Consider the following 7,495-nt stretch of genomic DNA (forward strand, 5'->3'; position numbering starts at 1 on the left):
CTCGTTTGAGCACTTTCAATGTCTCAAATCGTCTGTTTGAGGGTATTCGATGTGCAAAACAAACATCCTAATTGTATTCAAAACCCGGAAATGAAGAAAGTCAGACGATTTCTAGGTCACAGCAAGCGATTCAGACAGGGATGGACCTTGAAAAAAGCATGCATGACACAACGACGGGGAAACACGGAAGCGAAAACTTTCGAAAAACCAGACACTCTGGAAACTTTTTTTTCAGGTGTAATACACCCTCCCCCGTCAGAATATTTAAAAGGTAGAGTATTATGCAATATTTCTTACTAAGCTGTTGGCATTGGCTGCAGATCTTAATAAACTGAATGAGGGTACCCAAGGTTAAACAGGTGGCAATATTTAAAATCTAAACCACCGTTTTAGGCAATCAGCCAACATGAGATAACTATTTTTTCTCAAATATTATTAACTACAGAACAAACGTACGCATTAGCTACAACTAATAGCGAATGCGTCGCGCGAGCAGTGTTGATAAAAAATAAAGTCGTGGAATAATTGTGAAACAATACAGGTGTGCAGACGGTCCAAAGTCGTTTGCTTGTCAATTATGGCGGGAAAAAATAGAAGAGCTTAGAATTAAAAAGGACCAAATAAAAACAACGCATTGTAAAATAAATATCAACAGCGTGACCTTGAGAAGTTGGCTGAAACGAAGAGATTTCATGTTGTGGCCAGTTAACAGACGCCACGGTTTTATTTTGGCGGGCTTGATAAGGACCAGTGGAACCTTTTTAAATGAACATCACTTATAAATCTGAAATTATGTCTATTATTCATATAGATTTTAGAACTATGCAATTTTTCTTGTTTAAATAAGACTTCATTTAAATGAATGAAGATAAAACAGGTATAATTCTTATGTTTAAAATGTTACTATTTAACTAACATTTACTAAAATCTGTCATGAAAAGAAATATAGCAATTCAACAATAATTTGATTTCCACTTAAAAATTTATTTAAAAAGCACACAAAAAAACAATTCACTGGAAAAATCAAAATATTTGGCGTTTTTCCAATTTCGATTGATTTGATAAGTTAATGCTCCAAGATATTTCCAAAGACACTCTAATGCTAAAGCTGATGAAACAACAAAGAAAATGCTTGAGTTTGCACACCACACTCCGCATAAATACGTCATTAAAATAGAAGTATACTTCTCTCCCAAAATTAGAATTAGACAGCATCATGTTACGTCCTTAATTTTCAATGAAATTCGGTCATGAACACATGACCCTCCAATCAGGACAAATAAATTCGACTTAAAATCGTATTCGAATTAAATGTCGATATTATTTAGAAGCCATTTATACACCGAAAATTGAATTAAGGAAAACATTCGATTTCATTTCTGTAAGAGTGGTAAAAACCTTAAAAGATAGTTGTAAAAAAATGCCTACCGATTTTGTTATAATTCCGTTAAGTTAAACTAACATTTCATTCACAAACCTAAGAAACTTAAGATTATCTTGAGACGAACTTCGTAATTTTAAATTATGTCATATGACGAGGATGATATGGCCACTTCCCTTAGTAAATTTTACACTAATTTAACATCAGCAGACCTACATATACGATAAATCTTTGAAAGAATCAATTTTCGAACTCATGGCCTCCTTGAAGCCGAAGCCAAGACTTATCTCTGAAATCCTGAAATCCCAATAATTCTAATGCAATCTTGCAACGATCAGTACAACAACACGCTGCACATTTTAAAAACAAATGTCTCATAATTTTATTTATTATGTTTAAAATGCTTTAATTATTTACGAACTAAATCATTAAAATATTTATTACACAAGAATCGAAGCTAAATTAAGCTTAGGTCCTTTAGAATCTTAAGATTTAAATTCAAATGAAAGCCATTTTGCAATAAAGACCCAATTAAAGTAAATAAGCAAAAATCTTCCAGCCGATAATAAATGCATATCGCACTCATCACAATTTTTATAACTCGTATTACACGCTCGGTCCGAAAATAATGACCTGCTGCAACAGGACAGCTGACAATTGCAACTAAGCCATATTAATCAACAAATAGCATAATGAAAATACATCTGCTATTTATATAGAATAAATTCATTAATTGTATCATTCGAAATTTGCATAACAATCAACGTTGTTACAGGGGGAAAAAAAAATAATTCGTCGCGGTTCATCTCAGTATTTAAGTTAATAGAAACAAAACACGTCGGTAAATTAAACGCTTGAGTGACGCTGACCTTTGCCCCACCAAACCCAATAATAATGTTTAATATCCTTCATAATTTTTTTAATGTTTCAACTCGGGAGTCTGAAAATTAACTAGTCTCCTGATTCTATCCAAGTTTAAAGACAAATAATAACACTTTAAATCAGAAAAAAATCAAACAGCTAAGAAACAATAAACGATTAATTATCTCAAATAATAATAATAAAGATGTGCGTGTGTGTGCTTTGGTTAGCGACCACATTTGGTACATATATAATTTGAAAGGTGAAAATGTGCACCTTGGATTGTTTTTTGTTTTTTTGAAATTTTAATTAGATTTTTTAATTGAAAATTAAGCTAGATTCGGTTTTCCAAGCAATAACTTTAGATAATATTATTGAATAAAAATAAATATTACGTCATTTTAAAATTTAAAAAAAAAGTTTTTTTAATGTTACCAAATGAATAGCAGTGCAAATGTTTCCCAAATTTTAGTAAATTCTTTTTTTTTTTTTTTTTTTTAATTTTACCTTATTTTAATCATGGGTTACATCATTGATCTGAAAAACCAAACCGCTTTCATTGTTTCATTAAATATTTAATCGCGTGATTTTATTTTCCACTGTTGGAAACAAAAGAAGGATTCTATTTAATATCTGTGTAGTTTGAAAGATGAATAACAAAGAATGGCAACACCGAGAAAATTAGAAGAAATTTGAATCGCAGATTTACGTTTCTAATAGCTCTATGACGTCATGCAAGTGGTTTCCATTAGGAAAGTCCATGTATACAATGAACAGAGCATACGAATGACAACTGAAAATAATACAGCTTTAATGTTTGTCAATTTGATAGAATCATAGACATGAAGTTATATTCTAACGATTTAACTGAAATTAAATATAACTATTATCTTTAGCAAACTTGCTACCGCCAAAGGCGATTCTAAATAAAAAGAAAATCCTAAAGAAAATAAAGATTCGATTCCTTTACAAAAACAAAAAAAAGAAATACAAATACTTTTATAAAAAATTTTCCGCAGAAAATCAAAATTTCATGAATACGAATTGATACACATAATAACGCTCGTAAAGATACCAAATTATCTACTTACTCATTGAAAGATACCTTTTTTTTAATATCAATAATCTATGGTTCATATCCTACATTTTATCTCAGGAGTGCAAAAGTGTTATAAAAAATATTCCAAGCGAAGAATACAAAAAAAATCACACGATAACATTCTTTTCGATGTCGGTTTAATTTAAATTTAGATCTACAGAAATCGAAGAAGAATGTTTATGTTAAAAATAGACGCCGAATACTGGAACATCGATAACTTAAACCTTTCTTTATTTTTCCCCCTTGTTGAATGAAGGCGCACTTTCTTTAATCAAAACAGAACCGAGTTCCACAAAACGATTTCGATAATTCTTCGTCTGCGGATTTTTATTTCTTTTTTTTTTCCCCCCGTTCTCTAGCTTACAGGAAATTCGTTTTTTGTCGTTTTCACGATGCGCAGTTAATCTAATAACGGAAGTTACTCGCGTCTCTCGGACGTTAACGCATGTCCCGAATGATGCAATTAACCGCATAGTGGTTAATCACGTGATTGATCCGTTTGGTTCTATTTTTAGACATACTGCTTAATTGAGACAATTTCTCAAAATTTCTTATCATGTTAAACATCTCTCACGTTTATTAACAACGTGAGAAATCCTTAAACGAGATGTAAAAGAAATCCACATTTTCGTTTTTAACTTCTGAACTTTTTGGCTAACTTTTTCTCCATATTATTATTTTAAATTACTTGTTACAACGATATTATATTCTTCCCGTTCTTTAATTCATTATCATTAATCAATTAATTAATTAATTTTCGATGTGAAAAACAATTTTGATCGCGTGTTTGAAAGCTGAAATTAATCTCAGATTAGTCACGTGACTGATCAGCCTTTGTCCTATTTTTAGAGGTTTTCTTTGTGACAGAAATTCTGAAAATTTTCTTTACGTGTCGTTTAATCTGAAGTATGTCTCGCGTTTTAGGATAACGTAATTTTTTTTTAGATGTAAAATAATTCTAAATTTCCATTTCTTCTAAATTTTTACTTTGCGCTGCATATTTGTATTACTTCCAAGTAACTAATCATGGTCGTTCTTCTAATGAAGTTATTAAATAAATTTTTTCAGTACTTAAAAATTCTAGAAAGTTTAATTTTTTGCGAGAAATATTTCACCTGGATTTTTATTTCTTCATACAATCACCCCTCCCCCTCATTTTTTAAGGAAGAAATTAAAATTTAAAATAATTTTAATGAAGAAAAAATTATTTATTTTATATTGCAATATTTCCATTTACAAGTTTCAAAAAAACGTAATCATCTGATAATTTTTTTTTCTAAAGAATTTCACACAAAAAAACTGAACAAAAATTTATATTATCCTATTTTGATAGTTGTAAATTGAAATGAAAAGCCAGAGACTTAAGATCTAATTACTTTAATGTTATATTTATTTACTAAATCTGAAGCAAATCTGTTGCTTCTAAACTATCATTTGACATATTTTTTTTTGGAAGTTTAAAATTTAATAAGAAACAAAAAGAAAAAATAAATAAGAATCTCCTAATAGTTTTCAGGAATTGGTAAACTAAAGATGAAATATACGAATTAAAATAATTTAATAATTGATCAAATAATCATTGATATAAATACATCATAATTTTATTCTGCTAGCAAAATATTTGAATTAAATTAAATGGAAATAATTTAAATACAAAATATAGTCAATGGCAACTCAACTTGAAAGCATGAAGGAAGGTTAAATATACAACTTCAGAACACAGTATTTCAATAATAAGAATTAAAGATGATATTTTGTTCAAATATCCATCAGCTTTTAAATGCAATAAAATAATATTTGGGATTAATTAAATAAACATAAGAATATATGATTGACTTTCCCTTATGCTTTTGACTCACTGCATTACTTTGCCACTCATTGCAAAACCCACAAAATCAATTGTCTGAGAAATAAAGAAACCCCATCAGGTGATCCAATCATATTTCATTCTTGTTTTTGACCATACTGCCAAAACTCACACCACACTTTTTGTGCAAAGGTGCAATATTTCACCACAAAGAAAAGATAACATGATAGTTCTGTCAAAACAAGATCATTAGCTACTTCTATTTGTCATCATAGGCATAATAAATGACCACACTACAGTTGACATAGAATTATCAGAAAGAACAAAGAGATGGATGGCAGTGCAGATAAAATTAATGGAGTTGCCAGAAAAAAGACAAAACTTTGACATTTCTTTAACCTAATAATCTTCCATTTTATTAAAACACACAATTCCATGCCAATAATACCTAATATTCATTTTAACATTCAAGTTTATATTCAAAAATGCATTTAGATATTGGAATTCTCTGGAAATTTTGAGTGTTTTGCATTATAATAATTACTATTTTAATTATATTATACTCTATCATATGAATGTATCAGTAATTTGATATCTCCCCATATTAGTAAGAATATGAATTATTATTATCTGAACATGATTTTGTATCAAAGTACTTAATTTTTAAAGTATAATAGCTAAAAATTTTTAAAAGATATACACAGACACACTTTATTACATTTCAGCACAGAATGTTAAATATTAAATGAATGATACTGAAAATTACTGCACATAACTTTTAAAAATAGAAGAAAAATTAAAAATAGAAGATTATAAAGAAATGATACAAGCTAATTTTCTTCAACAAGATAACATCAAATTCAACAGAAAATGGTTTAACTAAATAAAATTTTTAAAAATATACAATACTTAATTGAATACAGATGATTAAATTATTATTGAAGTTGAAATAAAATTAAATTGATGTTGCATGCACTCTAAGAATGATTAAAAATAATTAAACAAGATTGTATATAACTATATCAATAAATCTATCACTTTTAAGTATAATAAAAACTTAATTCTTAGTATTTGATAAAAAGTAAACAATTGAAATTACTAATATGCATGCAATTACAAAAGAGATGTTTGAATATAACAGAGTTTTAAAAACACTTTAACAAAAATAAAGAAAATTGCGATATGAGAAAATAAAACCAAGTTTTCTTTATTTGACATTGTATCAACAAACAATCAAGAAATTCATAAACAATCGATTTCTGGATAAAGGTAAAATATTATTAAATATTTATGATAAATTCAATCGGTAAAAAAATAATCGAGTATTAACATATATTCATTGCATTGTAAATTTCCCAGAATTTTAAAATTTATTTCAAAAAATTTCTGAAATAAAGAACATTTTATAAAATAATTAATCATCAGATTTTTAATAATAATTTTTTATGATTAGCCGGTAATGGTAAAAACCGCAGCATCCGACGAAATACTATCACTATGTTTTTCAAAACAAAATTGTAAAGGATTTACTACATGCTGGATCACGTGACTAAACAGAAGAACAAGTGCAGTGACATGCCAAAACATGATGTGCTCGAAGTCAATGCACCGTCCAGTGCTGCACATTTTAAAATAATTACGTATGCACATTCAATTTTTGCATTAAAAATTTCTTATGCAACCTTACTTTTTGCAAAACTATATATTTTGCGCGAAAACGTGGTTTTTTATAAGAAGCAAAACACGTTCTATAAAATGCGAATAATATCATAAAAATGCATCAATTATTTATTCAACATAACATCGAATATGTTTAAGTCAGAAAATAACATACCTTTAAATGATCCAAATGAAATAATTTTCAAAAACAACACTAGGAAATTCCTAAACAGTCGCACAGAATTTTCAAACACCTTGCCTGATCGAGGTTTACTCAGCTTATGAAGCTTGACAGACTAACTTTTCCGTAGTTCCAAACAGAGCGACCAAAACAAAAGGTTGCTACAAAGTTTTTCTTCGCGCCAACTTCGCTTAGTAAAGTCGCCAAAGGGAATGTCAACAGGCAGTAAACTTCTTTTTTTCCACATTTTAGCTTCTTTTTAGCGCATTGTTTCGAAAAATCATATTTGTGAAACCTTTTACAATTATAACAGTTACTTTTTTAGGTTGCATATTATTTTTTAAGATGTTAATAATTAATAAATGGCTTCTGCACACTGAAGCGATAATCTGCCAAGTTGGAAGCCATCGTAAGTCTTTGAGGTTTTTGACGTCATGCCCGTGTTCGCGGGAAAAGCATCCAATGGGAGAAGCTACAGGTTCGACAGTGGTGATTGGACAGAAGTCG

At 29.0% G+C, this 7,495-nt stretch overlaps 1 protein-coding gene across 1 annotated transcript in view; it reads right to left on the reverse strand.

Annotated features, from left to right (window-relative positions):
- The window catches only part of LOC129957400 (uncharacterized), a 94,837-nt gene extending 87,757 nt beyond the window's left edge, over positions 1 to 7,080 (reverse strand). Inside the window, exon 1 of the mRNA XM_056069701.1 lies at positions 6,983 to 7,080. The gene's annotated coding sequence lies outside the window, so the exon portion shown is untranslated. The remainder of the gene's footprint in view (positions 1 to 6,982) is intronic.
- Positions 7,081 to 7,495: the final 415 nt, after the last annotated feature.

This window comes from Argiope bruennichi, chromosome 11, assembly GCF_947563725.1.
Source record: "Argiope bruennichi chromosome 11, qqArgBrue1.1, whole genome shotgun sequence".
Taxonomy (NCBI): Eukaryota; Metazoa; Arthropoda; class Arachnida; order Araneae; family Araneidae; genus Argiope; species Argiope bruennichi.